Raw genomic sequence first — 25,672 nt, 5'->3', positions numbered from 1 at the left:
CATAGTTTGCAGATACAGAGGCAGGAGACACAGCAGGCCAGAGTAAACTTTTAGCACAACAGAAGTTCCGCAACAGGTTCAGGGCCTCTCTCTGTTACTTCCCTTGTAACTGTGGATTTAGCAGGCAGCAAGTTTCCAGTGTCCACAAGTGTTCCCAAGTTCATCAGCAGGCGGTGGCTGGAGCACCAAGTCCAAGGCTTCCAGGTCACAGGCTAACAGCAGACTTTATTCTGAAGCACATTGATCAGCTGAGGCTGCTTAAGGCCTCTTTCACACATCAGGTTTTCGCCGTCAGGCGCGATCCGGCGCTTTTGACATAAACCGGATCCGGCGAAATGCAATGCCGGATCCGGTTTCCCCCCCATTGACTTGCATTTGCGCCGGATCGCGCCGGATGGCCATGCGTTTCATCCGGTTTTCGCCGGATCCGGCAATGTGTCGCGATCCGGCGTCTGGAAAAAACGTCTACTGTAACGTTTTTTGTCTCCGGCGAAAAAGCCGGACACGCCGGATCTGGCGCGTCCGGCTTTTTCACACAATGAAAGCCTATGAGCGCCGCAATGCGCCGGATCCGGTTTTTTGGTCTGAGCATGCTCAGTAGCTCTGCCCACAAGACATGTATAAAAGCAAGACAGTGGGACCCACAGCCACACCCAACATGCCACCCAAGAAAGCAACCAAGCGAAGCAGGAGAAGGCAGGAGACCACTGCAGCACCATCCGCACCACCACCACCCCAAATGGAGCAGCAAATAGAACATGCTGAGGAGGTGAGGCCAGCAGCAGATGAGAGACGGTAATTATCAAATAACCCATTCCTCCAAACTAGGGCTATTGAATATCAAGATATTCATTGGCCCTTTGTTTCTCTTTATTCAACAGCCGCCCAATAGATGCAGCAGCAGCAGCAATGGCAGCAGCTGGAACACCACCCACAGGCATGGAGTGTGGCCACCAGGAAGACAGCACATCATCTTCTGGGAGCCCTCCCTCGCATCGTCAGCGTTTGACGGTAAGTTTTTATTTCCAAAATCCATCTTCTCTGTAATATATGTCTATTCATTGCCTTTTATTTCAAAACAGGAATCACAAGATGAAGAGGAGCTCCCAGAAGAAGAAGGAAGGGGTGGACAGACACCTGGAGTGGGCTCACAATTGGTAAGTTTTTTGCATCAAACGCAGAAACACAACATCACACTACACACAACACATAGAAAACAATGTTCTGCAGACCACACACAGCAAACAAATGCCTACATCCAAAGACATAACATTTTTTGTTTTCTTCTCTAGTCTTCCCAATCTGGTGCTTGGCCAAGAGGTCCTCGCAGTGCCTCCCAGGGTCGTCGGCGACAGCAACGCGGAGGTCACCAGCGTGTAAGTATAAATATTTTTGCTTTGTTTTTTTGCACTTTTTAGTTCATTTCTTTTGTGGAGGCTAATTATGTTATTTTTGTCTTTTTCTTTAACAGCCTTCACAGCGTGCTCCCGACTCTGACGGTGAGGATGGAGGGATTGATGTGGACCGCCTCATCGATCTCGTCAGAGAAAGGGAGCCGCTCTGGAATATGGCTGACCGCCGCCACGCTGACCTGATCGTTACCCGACGACTCTGGGAGGAAATCTGTTCGCTCCTTGTGGGCCGCTGGGAGGACCTCGAAGCTCGGGGCCAGATTAAAGAGCGTAAGTATATACAGTACCGGTTGCTTGATGTAAACCAGTGTTTCCCGAACTCCAGTCCTCGTGGTCCCCACGGATCATGTGTTCAGGATTTCTATTTACTATGGAAATCCTGAAAACATGACCCCTGGGGACCATGAGGACTGGAGTTTGGGAAACACTGATGTTGTATACTAACCACTCCTTTCTCGTTTCAGGGAACAGAATTGTGAATCGGTGGCGGTCTGTGAGAGATCGTTTCAAGAAGGAGTTCAATAAAGAGATGCGGGCCCCGAGTGGATCTGGAGGACGCAGGAGCAAGTACAAGTACGCAGAAGCCCTGTCGTTCCTCCGGGAAACAATGGTCACCAGAAGGTAAATATTACACACCACATGTGAAAAAAAATGTTATATGTAAAAATTTTTTTCAGCCAGGGCCATACCATGTCAGTATTTTAATTGTTTTTTTTTCTCTTTATTCCACAGCACGGTGAGCAGCACTCGGGAGCCGGCACGATTGGACCCTTCTGAGGCGATCCCTGAGGAGACCGGCACCGAGGGACACTTCGACCGCCCCGGTACATCTGCACCTTCCCAGCCTTCCCACACATTCGACCCATCTGTCCCATCCACCAGCACAGGAGTATCGTGGCCGCCTACATTACATGAAGCTGCTGGTGAGGAGATCGCTTTCCCTTTACCCCACCCTTCTGCCCCTGCCACCTCTAGTACACCTGCGGGTACTGGGCGGCAGCGGCAGAGGGGTCAGGAAAAGACTTATGCGCCAGAGTTCTTGCATCTGAATGCATCTTTCCAGAACTGTCTAAAAGTCTTGTCAGAGCAAATCTCCGCAGGCTATCAGCAGATCAACTCCAGCATTCTGGAGGTGAAGACACTTCTGCAAACCATGCATTCAGAAGCAAGATCTTCGCCAAACCACACCTTTTTCAGGTCTGTTGTGGAGCGCATGGAAACTCTCTCTCCTGCCCAGCAGATGCATGTAATGCATTCATGCCACGCTGCTCTCCAGCAAGTTACCTCCCAACCTCCTCCTCCTCCCACCACAGTAGTTCCTCCACCTGCACCCCCTCCAGCCACTTTCCATCCTCCCCCTCCTATTACATCTACACCCCCTCCAGCCACTTTCCATCCTCCCCCTCCTATTACATACCATCCACCTCCAGCCACTTTCCATCCTCCCCCTCCTATTACATACCATCCACCTCCCCAGCACCATCCACCTCCCCAGCACCATCCACCTCCACAGTACCTGCAAACTCCCCAGTACCAGACATCTCCCCACTTCCAGCAACCTGCCCCGTACCAGACATCTCCCCACTTCCAGCAACCTGCCCCGTACCAGACATCTCCCCACTTCCAGCAACCTGCCCCGTACCAAACTCCTTCCCCATACAACTTGCCATCAACATCATCTGCTCCTACAGTCCCTGCCCAACCCTCCACTCCACCACCCACCACCTCTTCTGCTTCCCACATGTCCACCCATTCTGTAGTTTTTTCCACACCTTCACCTCTAACTGTTCCTTCCCCACCACGATCCCAGTCCTCTCTCCACACTCCCAGTGTCGAAGTGTCCCGCAGCCCCTACAGCAGTATTTCCACCACACACTACACAGATTTATAATGTGTGTATTTAAATAAAAATTACCAGTTTTATGGTTTCAGTTTTATAGTTTCAAAGTTTTATTAAACAAGTTTATTAAAATTTTAAAAAAGTTTACTAAAAAAACATTTTTCAATAAAAGTTAAATTATTTTACACTGGTTGTCTGTCATTTCTTTCTGCGGCGAAAAAGGTTAAATACAGGGTATTTAAAAGGTGAAATGGTATTCAAAACTAGGTATATAACTGTGGGTAAATTTTAGCTTTTTGCCACAGTTGTGTTCCTGGTTGTGTTTGAAGCAAAGTATTTCACCTAAAATGTTGTGTTTATTGTTGGTGATTTCCTAACAATGTACACAACTTTTGTTAAAAGGTGAAATACTTTGCATAAAACACAACCAGGTACACACCTGTGCCCTAAAGCTAAAAATAGAGACCATGACAAGATAGCCAACTTTGGTTGGCAAAGGTATATACTGTTGGTACAGAAGGTACACAAGTTTGGTTAGGGCACAAATCTTTCACACTCTGTCATCCTGCCAGTGTACTCTGCCTTGAGGTGACATAAAGTATAGTGCAAAATTGTCCCTCATTACTGAAACCGTCACAGAACTTCTAGTGGTAATGTCATGGTAATCTTGCAAGGTGGTTTCTTCAGAGGTATCCTCAATGGAAATGGGTTCCTTGCAGATAACAAAATTGTGGAGTACCACGCACGCTTTGATCACCTCGTCCACAGTTTCTGTCTTGAGGTTGATCGCAGTCAATAGGACCCGCCATTTGGCTGTCAGAATACCAAAGGTACATTCAACCATTCTTCTTGCTCTTGTGAGGCGGTAATTAAAAATGCGTTTTGGTCTTGTCAATCCTCTGCTAGAGTACGGTTTCAAAAGGTGTTCTGACAGCTGGAAGGCTTCATCCCCTACATAGACAAATGGCATAGGTGGACCAGATGTTTGCGGCAGTGGTCTAGGTGGTGGGAACTGGAAGGTGTTTCCATACAGTTTACGCCCCATGGCAGACAGTTTGAAAACTTGAGAGTCATTGGAGCGGCCATAGGCCCCAATATCAACCGCAATAAATTTGTATTCCGCGTCAGCGATGGCCATGAGGACAATTGAAAAATATTTCTTGTAATTGAAATATTCCGATCCCGATCCAGCTGGCTTTACAATGCGGATATGATTCCCGTCCACAGCGCCCAAGCAGTTTGGAAACTGACATATCTGTTGAAACTTGTCAGCAATTTCAATCCACCTCTCTGTTGTGGGCTCTGGTAAAAACTCTTCAGCTAAGGAGTCCCACAGTGCACGGCATGTGTACTTCACAATTCCAGATATGGTGGAAATCCCGAGTCTGTACTGGAAATGCAGTGACGAAAGGGATTCTCCAGTTGCAAGAAATCTGTGGGGAATTAAAAAACAATAAATTAGTTTTAAATCACAGCATTACATACCAAAACTGACCTATAACACTTGGAGATACAAATTACCACCAACAATATTGCAGTGAAAGTGTGCTCTGATGCGATCATATCCAATAAATGTGGCTTACCTTAAAGTCACCATCAGACGCTTTGCGGGTGAAACAGAGAAGCGGCAATAGGTGTCCGCTTTTCTTATGAGGTGTGCAATGCGCTCCACCAAGTAATCAAAATTCTCCATTTTCATCCTAACATATCCAAAAAATTTATCCGGGTTTCGTCGAAGGTCCATGCATAGTGTAGAATAGACCCCACGCGTCATTCTCTTGGCTGTGATGGGGTGGATCCACAAACGTCGTCTACGATGCCTGATGCGCTGCTGTCTCGCTCTCTCCTTCTCCAGAATAATCACCCTCAAACGATTTGCCTCCGCTGTAAAATCCGCCAAATTCTTCAAAATATTTCCAATGACAACATCCATCTTCGCCAGTAACTTGCTCTTCTCTCCAACCTGCACTTTCTCCTCTACAACCTGTCAAAGAAGGGCTGTAGGAACATGCTATATATAGTTTTCCAGTAGCCAATCCCGTTCGGAAGGCCACAAGGGTCAATTTTAAAAACCGGATCCGGCGTAATCCGTCGAAAAACGGATAGAAAAACGGATGAACCGGATGAGACGGATCCGGTTTTGTCTGTCCAGAAAAAGACGGATCCGCCAGAAAACCGGATCCGTCACATCCGGTTTTACGAAACATTTGCCGGATCCGGCGTTCCGGCACGACGCCGGATCGCGCCTGACGCCGAAAACCTGATGTGTGAAAGTAGCCTAAAAGGCAAAAGGGAAAGAATCAGAGCGGGAACATAAGCTGGAAACTCCATACTAACTGAGGGCGAGATAGCTGCAGCAGGACAGAAGGCAAAATGGCCGACGGAAAAACCTAAGTTTCAAAAACTCACAGAGACTGAGAACCTTACAGGTTTCTCTTGCTTTCTCATTATATTTTCCTGTATCAGATGCCATTTCACCCAGTTTTTCCTAGTTATGGCGCATGTGTAGTGATCAGATAATGCCTAGGCCATGTCACTTTTACTTGACCGTGTATGTGTTGGATGTAGCCAGTGGTGACTTGAAATGCTGTACCTGGCATGTAGGAGATCAGTCATGCCAGGAGTGCTACTAGCCAGCATAACACATCGGATTGGGGCAGTTGCACTCCCATAACTGTTTATAGACTCTTTACAGGCCCTCTGAATATAATGTGCACATTTGCCGTAATATACAAGAACTTTAAAGGGAATCCATCAACACCTATATATCGTCTATCTGTTGCCTCATTCACATGCAAATGTAGTATTATGTGCTCTAGGCGTAGCAGAGTACTTCTGAGCCTCTGCATCCCAAGATTGTTTCCACACCTAATTAACTGACACCTGACGCCATTCAGATAGTGAGCTATCAATCAAGCTAAAGAGGCTGACACGGGGGTGTGAAAGGAGGGGGACAAAATTCTAGAGGCTGTGACTCCTTAAGTGCTCTTAGGGTACCGTTACACTATTGCCCCCGTTACACACAGCGATATCGCTAGCAATATCGCTGTAATGTCTCCGATTTTGTGACATAGCAGCGATATTGCTATCGCTATGTCTGATACTTACCTCCGACCGGCTCCCCCGCTGCTCATTGCTGATCGCGCGAGAACGTCCTGGATCATTTCTCGTCAGCCGCTTCCTGCGGCGCTTCCTGCTGTGACGACGAGCGACGCGGGCGGGAGGACGTCAGGATCACCTCGTCTGACAGGTAAGTAGCGACCCCCGACCCCTGCTATGTCGCTGGTGAGATCTGCCTGTGTGGCAGCTCACTAGCGACCACTTAGCGATGCACCAGCGATCCATATCATTGTCGGGATCGCTGGTGCATCGCTAAGGGTACCGTTACACTTAGCGATGCACCAGCGATCCATATCATTAAGTGGTCGCTAGTGAGCTGCCACACAGGCAGATCTCACCAGCAACATAGCCGGGGTCGCTACTTACCTGTCAGACGAGGTGATCCTGACGTCCTCCTGCCTGCGTCCACGCGTCGCTTGTCGGCGCCACAGGAAGCCCAGCAGGAAGCGCCCGACGAGAAATGGTCCAGGACGTTCTCGCGCGATCAGCGATAATCAGCGGGGGAGCCGGTCGGAGGTAAGTATCAGACATAGCGATATCGCTAGCAATATCGCTGCTACGTCACAAAATCGGTGACGTTACAGCGATATTGCTATGTGTAACGGGGGCTTTAGACCCAGAGGACCTTACTCCTCATTTGCAAATAAAACGCGCTAATTGCTTGGGAATGCAGCACCAGATTGAAATGTAAATTTTCTAAGACTTGTATGGCCATTTATGTGGAGGAGGAGAGAGTTGATTTTGCTGACGGATTTCCTTTATTTTTCAACCTGCTTTTGGTGTTTGGTAACAGGATGGTGGTGGTATGGAGATTTGAGTACTCCAGACAGGTTTCCTGTTGAGGTTTTGGTTATGGTAATATCCAAAGCTTTAGGATTTACTTAGTTTTCATGGTGACTACACATCTCATATCACAGGAACTAGCTCGTCAAACCATGTCCGTAATTGATGCCATAAGTTTAGGTAGTCTCTATTGGCGTCAGCAGGTCTTTCCCATGCTAGCTGATGGCGGTCACCGGCTGTGTATGCTGTAGATTGTATGTCACTGGAGGATTTCGTCCTTGGTGTCGTTTCCTACCTGTTCAGTGGTTGGTTATGATTGATTTATAATACATTAGTATTTGAAGCTTACTTTGTATTGTGTCTTACTGATCATATAAGGAATATGTCTTTAGAAGTGGAAATGATAGAATGATGGTTCTCTTATTCATTCTGAGGAAGCCTTGCTAAGATACTGTCCTAGTGAAGGTGAGCGTAGGTGGTGGTCAATGACCTGGCAGCTGCATCTTTCACATCCATCGGACTAACACTACCCAGTCATGTATGGGTTGTGCTCAGTAGGCACCATGATAGGTGAATTAGATAAAAGATGTTCCTTTACCTAGGTGAAGATGGAGAAGCCTCCGGTTGCCAGTAAGTTGACACCTGCCTTAGCGGCCCTGCAGCTTATGGACAGTACAGTAAGAAGCTTTTCCTTTAATTTTTTTAACATTCACAGTGTGGCTTTCTACAATTGGTCCACCCCAAAGAAAGATGTTCTCAAAACAGCCAGCGAGCACTGCAGTAATCATATTGCAGCACCCGCTTTTTGCGCACCACCAGCTGGCATCTGAGTGGTCCTGAATCTTCTCTCATTTCCGCCTTTTGGCTGTGAAGCCTTGTTGCCTGGATCCAAGCTGACAGATCCTCAAGCTGCAACCTGATACCTCTTCTCTGCCTGGTCCCTCTCCTTATTCTTTTTTTCCTTTCTTCCCTTTTAACAAACTTTGCCATATAACAAAACTGGGCTTGTTTGGAGCCATTGGAGGAACGCTGAATGGTACTATTGTTGTGAAAACAGAGCCCTGATTCAGAGACATTCTCTCCCGAGCTGCTTCTCCCATGTTTTCCCCGCCCTGCCTCTTATCTGGGCACTGCAGGTGCAGGAATATGTTTTTCTGCCATCTTAACAGCTTGTGTTCTGGAGAGACTGCTGAAAAGCCTATTTTGCTTGTATCGTCAGGGATGCGCAGAACTGGGAGCAACTTTTACATATTTATTCATCAACATGACATTAACGACACAAGCAGGGAGATGGAGAGAGAGATGGATATTTCTCATGAATATTTGCAGTGTTTTAAAGGAAAGAAAACTACTTTTTAAGTTACTGGAGCCCGAGCTGCATGGGAGACGGCTTCACTCTACCTGTGACTGATGGGACTGACTATATATGCACACAGGGAGAGACCTGTCACTCAAGAGCAGTGGGTGGGGAGAAGCCAAAGGGGACCCGCTTGTTCAAATCTAATAAATAAAGCTCAATGTATGTGTGTATGTATGTCCGGGATTGGCATCCGCACCATCACAGCTACAGCCGCAAAATTTGGCACAGTCACACGTCTGGACCCCGAGAGCATCATAGGCTATGTTGTGAGGCAAAATTATAACCCCGCGCATTCCAATTCACCAAACAATTTTGCCCCTATCTACATAATGGTGAAAAAGTGTATGTATGTATTGGCATCTGCACCGTCATAGCTACAGCCACAAAATTTATTCGGTCGTCCATGACAGCACCACCTGAGAGAGGGGATCCGCCCTCCAGGAACAGGAAATCCCACAGATACATAAGGGCGGCACCTCTCCCACGCATCAGTTGGTTTCTCCTACCTCGGACAGTGCGGAGTCCACTGGAAGCGCCACGGTGACCCACGCAGGGTTTCACGGCAGTGTGTGGGGCAGGTGGGAGTGGGGTCTGGTGGATGCCCGTCTCCTGGGCCGGTGCCGGCAGGTAAGTAGGGCCCCCCCCCCCAGGATCCCGGTCCTTGTTCCGGCTGGTGTGGCTCCCCTCGCCTGGATCGCGGTCGGGGTCGTGCGGCTGCGCTTTGGTGGCGTCGGGGGGCGCTATGTGTCGGCGGCGCTGGTGGCCTGCGCATCCTCGCGGGCCGGGGGGTGGCGCTGGTGAGATGCGGGGCCGGTAGCCTGCGCGTCCTCGCGCGCCAGGACCGGATGTGCCATGACGGGGAGCGGGGCCGGTGGCCTGCGCGTGCCCGGACCGGAAGAGGCGCAGCGGGGCTGGTGGCGCCGGACCGGAAATCAGATGCTGACTTTTCTCTCTCCCCGTGCGTCGCCGACAGGGCGGGGGGCGCGGCACGCCGGGGGGGTGGACGTCGGGGGAAAATGGGGGGCGGGTGGGGGGGCGAAAATCAGCCCTTGGCCACGTCACCTGCGAACACAGATTTCCGGGGGGAGAAAAAGGGCACAGATGCACCGCCGAGCGGCTTCAAGCTCAGAGGCAGGATGGACGAGCCGGAAGCTCCCGTGCCACAGCTAGAAAGAGCAGGAACGTACCTCAGAGAGGTCCCAAACCAGCTCCCAGCAAAAGAAGAAACGAACTGGACAATCCGGCCACAGAAGTTCCTCCAGGCAGCAGGATCCAGCGCTCAGGGTAAGAGATCTTCGTGAATGTGCCCTGACGCAGTATCCCCCTTATGTTTTTCCTCCTACAGGGGAAGAAATGTACTGACAAGGCAAAAAATGGAATGCGCCCTTTGTAAATGCCCCTTGCCGGATGCCTACCCTAAGAGGCTGTGCCAGTCATGCATACGGCAGACGGTAAAAAAGGAAAAGGGGGGGGGGGGGCGTAGTCCCAAAAAGTTACAAGCATACTTCCTTGTTTTGTCCCCCTGTAGGTGGCAGAAGAGACCCCTGACTTCGCTACAAGTCTAAGAGAAATAATCAGATTGGAGGTTAAAGCCCTAAAAACCGTACCCCAGGGGGAGTCGTTTAGGAAGAGAAAGAGGGCAAGCTTCGCAGAGTCAGGCTCTTCAGCAGACCCTAGAGGGAGCGAAGACTCCTCAGAACCCTCCACCTCCGCGTCCGCATCCTCTTCAGAGGAAGACGCCAGCCGTTTCTGCCTAGGTCTTGACCAAGTGGACAAACTAGTCAAGGCAGTTAGGGCTACCATGGGGGTAACAGACGCCAGACCTGAACGGTCAGCACAGGACCTAATGTTCGGGCGTTTAGACACTAGGAAACGTAAGTCGTTCCCGTTAAACGACAAGGTCCAAAATTTGATTAATAGAGAATGGAGGAAACCGGAAAGAAAAGGCTCCCTACCACCAGCCTTTAAACGGCGATATCCCTTTGAGGACCCTGTGGTGAATAAATGGGACAAAGCCCCGAAATTGGATGCAGCAGTGGCTAAGGCGTCCAAAAAATCCACTATTCCCTTTGATGACATGGTCTCTTTGAAGGATCCGCTGGACAAAAAGGCGGACTCCTACTTGAAAGGTGCATGGGAAATGTCGGCTGGCGCCCTGAGACCGGCGGTCGCAGCTACCTGCATGGCCAGATCTATGATGGTCTGGCTGGACCAATTAAAAACAAAGCTAGTGGACAGAGCCTCGAGGGAGTCTATCTTAAAAACCCTACCTACCATCCAGGATGCGGCAGCCTTTTTAGCCGACGCTTCAGCAGACTCTGCGAGAATGGCGGCCAAGGCCGCAGGGCTATCGAATGCAGCCCGACGGGCTATATGGCTGAAATGCTGGCCTGGGGATGTCCAGGCCAGATCCCGGCTTTGCTCCATCCCATGTGAGGGAGAATATCTATTCGGACCAGTCCTAGATGAACTCCTGGAGAAGGCTGGCGATGATAAAAAGAAATTCCCTTCCCTACCCACCACTTCCTATAGGCGTCCCTTTGCTAGGAAGAGATTTTTTCAGAGGAGGTCGTCCAGGGACCGGGGCAGATGGGAAGATAAAAGAAAAGGTACCGGTTTTATGTTTGGAGGGGGTCGCCAAGAAGCATCCCGTGAGTCCCAAGAAACCTCCCCAATGACTAGAGGCCCTGGTGGGAGGTAGACTATCGGCCTTCTACCCAGCCTGGTTGCGGATCTCGAACAGTAACTGGATCCTGGGGTTGGTGGCCGCAGGCCTAAAGCTCGAATTTGCCTGTGTCCCCCAGAGTAGCTTTAGAGCCACTCCGCTTAGGTCTTCCTTGGCGGAACAGACTGCCCTAGAAACCGAAGTTATTGAACTGTGCCAGAAGGGGTACTAATAAAGGTACCAGAGGCAGAGAAGGGCGAAGGCTTCTACTCCCCCCTATTTTTGGTCCGTAAACCTGATAATTCCTACAGGACCATAATTTAATCTGAAGGCGCTTAACAGATACCTAGTCATTCGACCTTTCAGTCATTCGACCTTTCAAAATGGAAACGATCAGCTCCACAATAAAGTTGCTGTTTGAAAATTGTTTTATGGTGGTATTGGATTTAAAGGACGCTTATTACCATATACCACCAAGGACCACATCTGCAAGGAGTTTGTATGTTCTCCCCGTGTTTGCGTGGGTTTCCTCCGGGTACTCCGGTTTCCTCCCACACTTCAAAGACATACTAATAGTTAATTTAGATTGTGAGCCCCATCGGGAACAGTGATGAAAATGTGTGCAAATTGTAAAGCGCTGCGGAATAAGTTAGCGCTATATAAAAATAAAGATTATTATTATTATATACCCATCTATGCGTCTCACCAGCGCTTCCTTAGAGTGGCAGTTCATTTGGAGGGGTCGTTGCAGCATTTCCAATATGTCGCCCTTCCCTTTGGTATAGCAGTCGCCCCCCGGGTGTTCACTAAAGTTATAGCGGAGGTTATGGCCCATCTACGGGAGGCAGACATCCTAGTAATCCCCTACCTGGACTTCCTTATTGTAGGAAAAATAGCAGTCCATTGTCTTGATCAATTGCAGTAAGCAAAATTGGCCTTAGAAAGGTTAGGGTGGCTATTAAACATCGAGAAGTCCCGTCTACAGCCCATGAAGGTCCAGCAGTTCTTGGGCTTAATCCTTGATTTGCAGAATCAAGAATGTCGTCTTCCTCCCAAGAAATTGGTCCGCCTACGTCAGCAGGTCTTGAACGCCTCCAATAGCCCTTCCATGTCTCTCAGGAAGGCAATGTCCCTCCTGTGCTCTCTCGCATCCTGCATCCCCGCAGTCTGGTGGGCCCAGTTCCATACAAGGGGGCTACAGAGCAAGGTTTTACGCCACCAAAAAATCCTGGGAGGGTATCTAGAAGGCCGATTGACTCTGTCCCAACAGACTTTGAGATCCCTTGAGTGGTGGCTAGATGAGAACAATCTAGCCAGAGGAGTACCCTGGGAATATAACATAACCCAGGTAGTCACCACGGACGCAAGCCCTACGGGTTGGGGGGCCCACACGGGGGAAACCTTAATTCAGGGCCTGTGGGATAGTCATCAGTTGGAAATGTCCTCCAACCTGAAAGAGCTAACAGCCGTAGAGCAGGCAGTTAAAAACCTTCTTGTGTATCTACAGGGGCACCATGTTCGTATATTTTCCGACAATCAGGTCACCGTGGCTTACATCAACCCCCAAGGCGGCACTCGGTCCAAGCCCCTGATGGAGGTAGCAGAACGGCTGTTCCAGTGGGCAGAGCAACATTTCCTGTCTTTAACAGCTCTGCACATAAAAGGAAAGGAAAACACCACGGCAGACTTCCTCAGCCACAACCTCCTAAAGCAAGGAGAATGGTCCTTAAAAGCGTCCATCTTCAACCAGATAGTACAAAAATGGGGACAGCCAGAAGTGGACCTCTTCGCCACCAGAGAAAACAGGAAGGTGCCACGGTTCTGCTCCCTGAATCCCAGGGAGAACCCTCTGGCAGTAGATGCTCTTCTAGTCAAATGGGACTTCAGGCTAGCATACGCCTTCCCTCCCCTGGCTCTACTACCCCTGGTGATGAGGAAAGTCAGGAAAGACAAAGCGAGGATTATAGTGATCGCCCCGTTTTGGCCCAGGAGGTCATGGTTCTCATGCCTGAGGACCATGTCGGTATCCGACCCTTGGGTCCTACCAAACATCCCAGACCTCCTGTCCCAGGGCCCAGTTTACCATCCTCAGATAACTGGCCTACATCTGACGGCGTGGATTTTGAACGGGCACTGCTAAAAGAGAGGTTTTTCCCTGGCCCTAATTAACACCCTGCTTAAAAGCAGAAAACCAGTTACAACAAAAATCTACGTGAGGATCTGGAAGAGATTCCTTCAGAGCTCAGGGGTAGTAGCTGGACAGTCCATTCCCATAGCGCAGATCTTAGAGTTCTTGCAAAAAGGTCTGGATATGGGACTCTCCACCAGCACCCTCAAGGTACAGGTGTCAGCTCTTGGGGCACTGTTCAACTGCAACATCGCCAGCAACCATTGGATCAATAGGTTTATTAAAGCAACAGGCAGGTCCAGACCGTTAGTAAAAATTACATTTATGCCATGGGATCTAAACCTAGTTCTTACGGCCATAACAGAGGCCCCGTTTGAACCTATATCATCAGCTTCCACGAAAAACCTATCCCTTAAAGTGGCTCTCCTGGTGGCGTTGACATCTGCCCGAAGAGTGAGTGACATCCAGGCACTATCTAGACTCCCTCCTTACATACAATTCAGGGATGATAGGGTAATTCTTACACCCGATCCGGCATACCTGCCTAAAGTAGCCTCCAGTTTCCATAGAACTCGAGCTAGTTCTTCCATCCTTCCTCCCTAATCCCACGAACGATAAGGAAAGGAAATTACACATGCTAGACGTTAGGAGATGTCTCCTAGAGTACCTGGCAGTCACCTACCCCTGGAAAAAAGATAATGTCTTATTTATTTCCTATCAGGGCACTAGAAAGGGCCTTAGGGCTTCAAAAGTTCACTAGCGAGATGGATTAGGGAGGCCATTTCTTTAGCATACACCTCAAAAGGCAAACCGGCCCCTGGCAAGCTGAGGGCGCATTCCACCAGGGCCATGGCAACTTCGTGGGCAGAGAGATCGGAGGTCTCAATCGACCAAATATGTAAGGCAGCTTCTTGGTCCTCTCCGAGCACCTTATATAACCATTATAGACTAGACCTGGGTGCTTCCTCAGACCTCTCCTTTGGTGTCAGGGTTCTGCAGGCTGTAGTCCCTCCCTAAAGTAATTATTACTCTCTAATTCTTTCAGGTGGTGCTGTCATGGACGACCGAATAAAGTCGTAGTTACTCACCGGTTAGCGGTATTTTTCGGAGTCCTTGACAGCACCCGTACATTCCCTCCCTTTAGTTTAATTTGGGTGTGCACTTCTTCCTCTTATATGTACACGGGTAATTGATAGTCGTGTAGAGTATTGTATGTAAATTATGCTATTAACCATTGCGGTCCTCTTGTGCTCTGTAAACCAACTGATGCGTGGGAGAGGTGGTGCTGTCATGGACTCCGAAAAATACCGTTAACCGGTGAGTAACTGCGACTTTTGCAGTCACACGTCTGGACCCCGAGAGCATCATAGGCTATGTTGTGAGGTGAAATTTTAACCCCGCGCATTTCAATTCACCAAACAATTTTGCCCCTATCTACATAATGGGGAAAAAGTGAAAGGAAAAGTGTTGGAGGCAAATTGACAGCTGCCAGATGTGAACAAGGGGGACTTAAAGAATGAGAGCGATGGTGCCAAAGAGTATATACCGTACAGTTGCTAAGGTGGGGCCCTGACATGGGATACTCGTCACACACGGGGATATGAACACACACACAAAATGCGCCACACACTACCACGTGCTTCAACACATATACCACCCTCAGCACACATTTCACCACACATACACCAACCTTGCCACATAAAAGTCGAAACACAAAAGTCGCCACTCAAAGCTCGCCACGCTGTCCCAGAGCTGTTTAAAAGATGAAAAATGAGCTGTGATTGGTTGCTATCAGCAACAGTTTTCTTTGTAGACAGTTGTGGTAACTGAGGCCTATTATTCTAATGATTTCCATGGTGTTATCGTCCTTCTGTAAAGCTGGAAATAACACAATTTATTACTGTGCCAACACAGACCACCCTCTGACACAGACTGCAGGGGGAGCCAAGTATCACACAGGATAGGATTAGATACACAGCTCAGCAGACAGTATCACACAGGATAGGATTAGATACATAGCTCAGCAGACAGTATCACACAGGATAGGATTAGATACATGGCTCAGCAGACAGTATCACACAGGATAGGATTAGATACACGGCTCAGCAGACAGTATCACACAGAATAGGATTAGGTACACGGCTCAGCAGTCAGTATCACACAGGATAGGATTAGATGCATGGTATTTATGTGCAATATAATCATTATAATTTGTGATAACTAACCACAGCTGGATACTATGCCCAGGCAACGCCGGGCTCTTCAGCTAGTAGCTAATAAAGTATGATCGACTGAAGCGATGCAGCTTTTCCGAGACGAAACGTACATCGCTGAGTTCATCCAGCAGGTCAGCAGCATGTATCCGCTGTGAAGTTCCCTTAAAGACATTTTTACAAGTCAAAGGGACAGGGGAAAGAAAAAATAAAATTTTTCGTTTTGTTTTTGTTTTTTTTCCCCCTGATGATATAAGCTACACATTTTATAATATGTACTAGATTGTGGCCCGATTCTAACGCATCGGGTATTTTAGAATATATATGCAGTTTATTTTTCAAGATTTAATAATGCAATAATGCACCCCCCAATCCTGATATGTATGGTTCTCTCACCCCCAATCCTGATATGTATGGTTCTCTCACCCCCAATCCTGATATGTATGGTTCTCTCACCCCCAATCCTGATATGTATGGTTCTCTCACCCCCAATCCTGATATGTATGGTTCTCTCACCCCCAATCCTGATATGTATGGTTCTCTCACCCCCAAGCCTGATATGTATGGTTCTCTCACCCCCAATCCTGGTATGCATGCTACCCCTCACCCCCCAATCCTGGTATGTATGGTCCCCTGACCCCCCAATCCTGGTATGCATGGTCCTCTCACCTCTCTTTCCTGGTATGCATGGTCCTCTCACCTCTCTTTCCTGGTACGCATGGTCCCCTCACCCCCCTATCCTGGTATGCATGGTCCCCTCACCCCCCTATCCTGGTATGCATGGTCCCCTCACCCCCCTATCCTGGTATGCATGGTCCCCTCACCCCCCTATCCTGGTATGCATGGTCCCCTCACCCCCCCTATCCTGGTATGCATGGTCCCCTCACCCCCCCTATCCTGGTATGCATGGTCCCCTCACCCCCCCTATCCTGGTATGCATGGTCCCCTCACCCCCCTATCCTGGTATGCATGGTCCCCTCACCCCCCCTATCCTGGTATGCATGGTCCCCTCACCCCCCTATCCTGGTATGCATGGTCCCCTCACCCCCCTTTCCTGGTATGCATGGTCCCCTCAACCCCCTTTCCGTGTAGCCGCGACCAATCACTGCCGCGACCCTGTACAAAAATATTTAAAAAAAAACCCAAAAAAACGTTATTCTCACCTTCCGACGGCCTCCTGTCTTCTTTCCACGCGCCCGGCCTCGCGTTCCCAGTAATGCTTTGCGGCTTAGACCACTGATGACGTCGGTCTTCTCTCTTGCTCTCGCGAGAGTGACGTCATCAGCGGTCTAAGCCGCAAAGCATTACTGGGAACGCGAGGCCGGGCGCGTGGAAAGAAGACAGGAGGCCGTCGGAAGGTGAGAATAACGTTTTTGTTTTTTTTTTTTTTTTACAGATTAAGGCCTGCGCCTGTCGCTGATTGGTGGCGGCCGCGACCAATCTGCGGGCCGCGATTTCGGTTACAGACACACGATAAGGTGTATGTGTGCGTGTATGTGTGTATGTATATGATTCTCATATTATATATATATATATATATATATATATATATATATATATATATATATATATATATATATATATATATATATAAAATATGAGAATCATGTGGGAATAGTGGATGAGGGCAGGTATATCTCGCCCAGATACCTTTCCTATGTGGCCTATTCTGGTCAGTATATCACCTGGTTACGAATGAATAATGGGAGGCGGATATAAAAGGATGTCAGGTGGTTGTGTGAGTGTCTCAGCCTGGGAACACAGAGAGCCTGTCTGTGTGAGAGACACACGTGAGTGAAAGCAGTGCCCACGGTAACTGTTTGGCTGGACGGGAGAAGCCCCCCAGTTGGTAGTTAAGTTGTACTTTGTTTAGTTGGTGCCGGACAGGCAAGGATTTGTTTTATGTTTGTTTTTTTTTTTTGTTTTTTTTTTTTTTTTTTCTGTATGCATTGCTTTCACCTTTTAATAAACCTGACCCTGTGTCAGTTACACCCGGACCCCGGCTGTGCGCCTGAGTTTCATGCTGAACGCACGTGACCTTTGACCCCAGCAAAGGCGATCCCGGAGTGTTTTATCACAATATATATATATAGATGGATGTATAATATATTCTAATCCCTATATACATACAGTATGTACCATCTGAATGCGGAAATAGTGGGGCCTAATAACCTGTACGCCCGTGGTTTGTAGCCATGCGGGCAGAGCTTTTTTACATGACTGTTTATAATAAGGATAACAGTATGTGTATAATTTATTATACACACTACAATTACATGTAAAAATGCTGTTTAAGTCAAATTCTGACTTCGGCCACGCGGATCACATTTTATGTTTCAGACTAATAATTCCATAGAAATATTACACAATATACATTACAAAATGTGTAACTATTATAAAAATAGAGCAAACCTATTTTTCTTTCTCCTCACTCATCCGCCTGCCACTACTCTCCCATGCAGCTCGGTCTCCTGTGGCTTATGTAGTATTTTTTTTTTTTTTTTTTTCTTTCTCTCCATGTTTCATATCTGAAATTGGGCAATACTGTGCCGGGCAGCATTAACCCCTTCATGACCAAGCCTATTTTGACCTTAATGACCAGGCCATTTTTTGCAATTCTGACCAGTGTCCCTTTATGAGGTAATAACTCAGGAACGCTTCAATGGATCCTAGCAATTCTGAGATTGTTTTTTCGTGACATATTGGGCTTCCTGTTAGTGGTAAATTTAGGTTGATAATTTTTGCGTTTATTTGTCAAAAAATCAGAAATTTGGTGAAAAATTAGAAAATTTTGCAATTTTCAAATTTTGAATTTTTATTCTGTTAAACCAGAGAGTTATGTGACACAAAATAGTTAATAAATAACATTTCCCATATGTCTACTTTACATCAGCACAATTTTGGAAACAAAATATTTTTTTGTTAGGAAGTTATAAGGGTTAAAAGTTGACCAGCGATTTCTCATTTTTACAATAAAATTTACAAAACCATTTTTTTAGGGACCACCTCACATTTGAAGTCACTTTGAGGGGTCTATATGGCAGAAAATACCCAAAAGTTACACCATTCTAAAAACTGCACCCCTCAAGCTACTCAAAACTACATTCAAGAAGATTATTAACCCTTCAGGTGTTTCACAGGAACTAAAGCAATGTGGAAAGAAAAAATGGACATTTTAATTTTTCCAACAAAAATTTTCTTTTAGCATCAATTTTTTCATTTTCACATGGGAAACAGGATAAAATGGATGCTAAAATTTGTTGGGCAATTTCTCCGGAGTACAACGATACCTCATATGTGGTCATAAACCACTGTTTGGGCGCACGGCACGGCTCAGAAGGGAAGGAGCGCCATTTGACTTTTTGAATGGAAAATATGCTGGAATATTTAGCGGTTGCCATTTCGTGTTTGGAGAGCCCCTGTGTGCATAAACATTGGAGCTCCTCCACAAGTGACCCCATTTTGGAAACTAGACCCCCCAAGGAACTTATCTAGATGCATAGTGATCACTTTGAACCCCCAGGTACTTCACAAATTGATCTGTAAAAAAAAAAAAACACTTTTTTCACAAAAATTTTCTTTTAGCCTCAGTTTTTTCATTTTCACATGGGCAACAGGATAAAATGGATCCTAAAATTTGTTGAGCAATTTCTCCTGAGTGCACAGATACCTCATATGTGGTCATAAACCACTGTTTGGGTGCACGGCATGGCCCGGAAGGCAAGGAGCACCATTTGACTTTTTGAATGGAAAATTAGCTCCAATCGTTATCGGACACCATGTCGCATTTGGAGAGCGCCTGGGCACCTAAACATTGGAGCTCCCCCACAAGTGACCCCATTTTGGAAACTAGACCCCCTAAGGAACTTATCTAGACGTGTAGGGAGCACTTTGAACCCCCAAGTGCTTCACAAAAGTTTATAACACAGAGCAGTGAAAATAAAAAATAATTTTTTTTCCTCAAAAATGATTTTTAGCACACTATTTTTAATTTTCACAAGGCTAACAGGAGAAATTGGACCACAAATCTTGTTGTCCAGTTTGTCCTGAGTACGCTGGTACCCCATATGTGGGGGGGAACCACTGTTTGGGCACACGGCAGGGCTCAGAAGGGAAGGAGCGCCATTTGACTTTTTAAAATGCAAATTACTTCCAATCGTTAGCGGACACCATGTTGTGTTTGGAGAGCCACTGTGTGCCTAAACATTGGAGCTCCCCCACAAATGACCCCATTTTGGAAACTAGACCCCCTAAGGAACTTATCTAGATGTGTAGTGAGCACCTTGAACCCTCAAGTGCTTCACAAAAGTTTATGACGCAGAGCCGTGAAAATAAAAAATTTTTTTTTTCCCTCAAAAAATTATTTTTTAGTGCGCAATTTTTTATTTTCACAAGGGTACCAGGATAAATTAGACCCCAAAATTTGTTGTCCAGTTTGTCCTGAGTACGCTGGTACCCCACATGTGGGGGGGAACCACTGTTTGGGCACACGTCGGGGCTCGGAAGGGAAGTAGTGACATTTTGAAATGCTGACTTTGATGGAATGGTCTGCGGGCATCATGTTACATTTGCAGAACCCCTGATGTACCTAAACTGTGGAACCCCCCCACAAGTGACCCCATTTTGGAAACTAGACCCCCTAAGGAACTTATCTAGATGTGTGTTAAGCACCTTGAACCCCCAAGTGCTTCACAGAAGTTTAGAACGCAGAGACGTGAAAATAAAAAATATTTTTTTTTCCTCAAAAAAAATGATTTTTAGCCAGCAATTTTTTTTTTCACAAGGGTAGCAGGATAAATTGGACCCCAAAAGTTGTTGTACAGTTTGTCCTGAGTACGCTGGTGCCCCATATATGGGGGGGGAACTATTGTTTGGGCACACGTAAGGGCTCGGAATGGAAGTAGTGGCGTTTTGAAATGCAGACTTTGATGGAATGATCTGCGGTCGTCATTACGTTTGCAGAGCCCCTGATGTGCCTAAACAATAGAAACCCCCCACAAGTGACCCCATTTTGGAAACTAGACCTCCCAAGTAACTTATCTAGATGCCTGGTGAGCACTTTGGACCCCCAAGTGATTCACAGAAGTTTATAACGCAGAGACGTGAAAATTATAAAAAAAATTTTTTCCACAAAAATATATTTTTTTAGCCCCCAATTTTTTATTTTCCCAAGGGTACCAGGAGAAATTAGACCACCAAAGTTGTTGTGCAATTTTTCCTGAGTACGCTGATACCCCATATGTTGGGGTAAACCACTGTTTGGGCACACATCGGGGCTTGGAAGGGAGGAAGCACCGTTTAACTTTTTGAACGCAAAATTGGCTGGAATCAATGGTTGCACCATGTCGCGTTTGGTGACCCCCTGATGTGCCTAAACAGTGGAAACCCCTCAATTCTAACTCCAGCCCTAACCCCAACACATCCCTAACCCTAATTCCAACCCTAACCATAACCCTAACCCCAACAGACCCCGAACCCTAATCCCAACCCTAACCACAACCCTAACCCTAATTCCAACCCTAACCCTAATTCCAACCCTAATTCCAACCCTAACCCTCTTTCCAACCCTAACCCTAACCCTCTTTCCAACCCTAACCCTAACCCTCTTTTCAACCCTAACCCTAACCCTCTTTTCAACCCTAACCCTAACCCTCTTTTCAACCCTAACCCTAATGGAAAAAAAAATAAAAAAATATTATCTTTATTTTATTAGTTCTGCCTACCTATGGGGGTGATAATCGGGGGGTTTATTTACTTTTTCTTTCATTTTGATCACTGTGAGAGTGATCAAAATGAAAGAATGGAATCTGCAGCCGGCAGATTCGGGCGGGCGCACTGCGCATGCGCCCGCCATTTTCAAAGATGGCGGCGCCCATCATCCGGACCCGAGGGACACCGGGAGGGACGGGGGGACACCGGAGGTACCGGGGGGGTGAGGGGGGATCGGAGGCTGGCAGGGAGCAGAGGTAATGGGAGGGGGGCAGATGATGACAGCGGCGGCAGATCGCCGCTGTCATTCAGTTGCAGGGGGGCGATCGCCGGTGGGGGTGGGGGGTGGAATCGGTGTCTCCAGCCATGTCCGATGCTACAGCAGCATCGGACATGGCTGGATTGTAATATTTCATCAATTTTCATTGGTGAAATATTACTATCGCTCTGATTGGCTGTTTCACTTTTAACAGCCAATCAGAGCGATCGTAGCCACGTGGGGGCGAAGGCACGCCCCCTGTGGTGAATTACAAAGCCCCCTGTATCTGCGGGTCGGGTGACCTTTCAGTGACCCCGGTCACCCGACCCGCAGGGGGGCTTTGAAGTCATGACGCCACATAGGCGTCACTGGTCAGATTTGAACCAGGTTTCATGACGCCTATGTGGCGTCATTGGTCGTGAAGGGGTTAATCATCTGTCCTGTTCACTTGAATTGGTATGTCCTGCAACACCCTGCGCTGTCAACAGTCAAGGGGTGGTGCTCCTTCTAGAAAATGGGAAGCAGACCCTATTTTATCACCTGGACAACCCCTATTTTATATCTAAAAATCGGAAAAGCCGTTAAACAAGTAATTGGTGACTGGGAGGAGGGACATCAGATTTCTAAGGTGGGGTTTGAGTAGGTGATGAGCCAATTGACAGGTGGCCATTCACATTATATAACTCTGTTGAATGCTCCTCGACCGACCGCTCTTCCAACTTACCTGGGGAAGCATGCACTCTTAATGGGGAGAGGGGAATAGGTCCGACACCTCAGTCTGCAGTCATTTCTCCGGAATGGGGTTCTCAACATTGAAATTCGACTATACAGTTAACTTAATTTCAACACAAAAAAGGTGAGATCCTCCGGTTCCCTTCGTATTCCTTGGACAGCTCTTTTGTGTAGGTCTAGCTGAATAAAGGGGCGATCTGTAGCAAAAAAACAAAGTCCCCAGTTATATTTTGTAACCACAATGCAAAGGCTGAGAACGCTATATGTAGAAATCTACATGGGATCAGCAAGTATTTCATGGGCGAGCCTCCTTAAGCGTATGACTTTTTCATATCTGGGTTGCACTCTGTATTACTAGTGACTGAGATTTGAAGTTTAATTATGTCGCCTTTTGAGTCCACTTAAGCTGGAGCTTGACGTCTATATTGAACCGCCTTTCCCCTGTCAAAACAGAGTGTGATCTGCACTTACCCAATTTAATGCAACAGTTGTCAAATTGATCTATCAGCTTGTGCAAATCTTCCTGTTGCCTGCAGTGTTTTGGGAAGCTGTTGTCCGGTAGTGGCCTAGCAAGCCTCTTATAGAAGGAGACGGCCGGCTCCTCTAGTCTGTCTTTTCATGTATATATTGAAGCTTAAGGTCGGTTTGCTGAGGGGAGATTTATTAATGCAATGTACATACGGTATGTTAATGATGTCAAATACCCTGTACTTCATGAACACTCTGAATTGTCAATTAGTTTGAAATGGTCACGCCGAATGGATGGCGAGTTTCATGGAGTGGATGACTTAACAGACTTTATAAAGCGCATTTGACGCCACAACTTTTACTCCTAATCTGAGCGCAGCAGATGTATAGTCAGAGACGCTGATTCCAGAAATGTCGCTTACTGGGCTACTTACTGTAGTTTTATAAACACTTTTTTCATTAAAGCTCATGTTAATTAAATCGAATCTCCTTGTAATTTTTGTAGCACAGTAAAGACTTTTCCCATTGTTCTCATATGGTAGTGTGATAGTCCTAGGGTTTGTTTGCCTACGTAGATTGCTATGTATGCAATTCCTTGACATGCAATTCCTAGTGGATCTAGTGGATCCGCTAAGCAATACTATCAATAGATTAAGTATTGCATAGCTCTTAGGCTATGTGCACACGTTGCAGATTCAACTGCGTTTTTTTCCGCGCGGCTCCGCAGGTAAAGTGACCTGCGGTTTTGCCCTGCGGTTTCACACCTCTACTATGTTAAAGGTGTGAAACCGCTGCGGAATCCGCCCAAACAATTGACATGCTACGGTTTGTAAACCGCAGCAAAAACGCGCAGAAAAAAAACGCATCATGAGCACAGCGGGTTTGAAAGTCCATAGGGTAACATGGTACTGTACCATGTCTGCAGAACTGCTGCGTTTCTGCAGGGCCAAAACCGCTGCGGAAACGCAGCAGAATCTGCAACGTGTGCACATAGCCTTAGTGTAAGGGCTCAGTCAGACGTCAGTAATGTTCAATCCCATTGGTCAATCCTCAAAAAGCAGGTGCACAAACAAAGAAATTGAAAAAAAAATTCCGAGTTTTATCCAGAAAATGTATTTTATTTTTTTTTTTTTAACAGTAGCAACTATTAATCATCTCCAAGACGTGTCAGAGACAACACCGTAGAGATCACACATATCATCCCACCACTGCTACCAATTTGTCAGGGGCGTAACTCCGCTTCTTCCAATCGTCAGGACAATTACGCAATTGGCTGACGAGTGATGGACGAGGCCACAGCTGATTCCACTACTAGGCTGGTTATTGGGCAACTCACAGTGGACATATGCTATATACAGTGCTGTGCAAATTAATTGGGACAAAGCATTTTTTTAAGTAAAATTGTAAGTTCTTTACCAGTCAGTGATTCAAACCAGTTTTAACTACTTTGAACAGGAGTGAGTACAAGTTAAAACTGGTTTGAATCACTGACTGGTAACAAACTTAAGATTTTACTTATAAACATGCTTTGTCCCAATTAATTGCACAGCACTGTACACCTCCGATCCTGACGCATGGGGAAAAAAAATCTACAATCTTCCACCACCAATAGTTTATACAGGCCGATTCGACACCAATTGTACCGTATGGCTTCAGGGTAAGAAAAATGGACCTATTAAATTTTATATATTTAATCCAGAAAGGTAGGCGGTGTTTATAAATCTACAAATGTTACAAAATGGGAACAAAATAATATGGTATAAACAATCACCGACAATAAAAAGGGATAACAAAAGAAAAAGTACTAAACCGGTGTCGCTGAAATTGCTTTGAGCTTAATGGAGCTTTTTATTAGATCAAGATTATGCCCACATACCTCCCCTTAGTCAGCTCATATAGGGGCTGGTCGTGAGATGTGTTGGTCTTTTAGAAGTTTGAGATCTCTGACTTTCAGGATATCTTCACCCCTGCAGGTCAGAGGTGGGAGATATTGTCACATTTCCTATTACAATTTTACCTTTCTATAGCGTTGAAACATGGCATGGATAGCATCATCCATCTGATCCCCAGATGTTACCAGTAAGTTGGAGGTGTTGTCAGTGAATGTGTTATGTTCGTCCCTTCAATGCAACACCGAAAATATATCTCCCATATATATTGGATCGATGCAAACCCCAGTATTCCCCACTGACCAGTGGCTTCAGAGAGTCTGACAATCCTTTGAACAGAAGAAGCCCCTGTGTTCCTCCACCTCAGAGTATACAAATCCTAGGATGTTGGCTGCTTTTCATCAGATCTCCTGTAGTACTGTAATTATCTGTTCACGGCAGGAGGTCCCACTTCAATGGAGGGTGAAGTATCAGCTCTCTCTCCCTTTCCCAGTTGTAATTGGTCCCATATGCTCAATGTGAGGGTGATATGTCCCCTCTCTGGAGTTGTCTTTATGGACTTTACAATTTTTCTCTATGACAAGACCATTTACAGTTTCCTATGTTGCAGAATTGCAATGTACTGGGACACTGTATGGCATCCATCTCCCCCCCCCCCCCTTGCACCCATAGATTTGATTGAGTGAGTCCCAACTGATTTACAGAAAAAACTAGTGCTGTGATTTGTCTCACATGCAGATTCGGTCAGTAAAGAAATTGCTCCTCTGCCTCATTGAATAACGTTGCTCCGAGTGCGGTCTGTTATTTTTCATGGACAGCACTCCAACTGGCAATACGGTTTTGTGAGCGAGCCCTAAGTGTGATCACCTCCAAGCGCTTAATATACCATAATGTGTTGCAATCAGTCAGGATTGGGCTCAGAAGTTGATGTCCAACCGCCAGGGCGAAGGGCAGAAGTCTTGAAAAATAAGAGTGAACCATTTAAATATTGAGTCTTTACAGAAACTTGATGGATTTATCAATAAAAGTTTAAAAACTTTAGTAAATCTGATTGTAACTTCATTAACCACAGAAACCTCTGACTAAGGCCACAT

At 46.8% G+C, this 25,672-nt stretch overlaps 1 protein-coding gene across 3 annotated transcripts in view; it reads left to right on the top strand.

Annotated features, from left to right (window-relative positions):
- Positions 1 to 25,672, top strand: part of NDST2 (N-deacetylase and N-sulfotransferase 2) — a 229,064-nt gene that overhangs the window by 68,579 nt on the left and 134,813 nt on the right. The gene's annotated exons all lie outside the window — the stretch shown is intronic.

This window comes from Dendrobates tinctorius, unplaced genomic scaffold, assembly GCF_039654945.1.
Source record: "Dendrobates tinctorius isolate UK_male_01 unplaced genomic scaffold, ASM3965494v1 ptg000292l, whole genome shotgun sequence".
Classification (NCBI taxonomy): domain Eukaryota; kingdom Metazoa; phylum Chordata; class Amphibia; order Anura; family Dendrobatidae; genus Dendrobates; species Dendrobates tinctorius.
The sequence above is the reverse complement of the archived record's forward strand: the minus strand, read 5'-3'. Positions and strand labels throughout refer to the sequence as shown.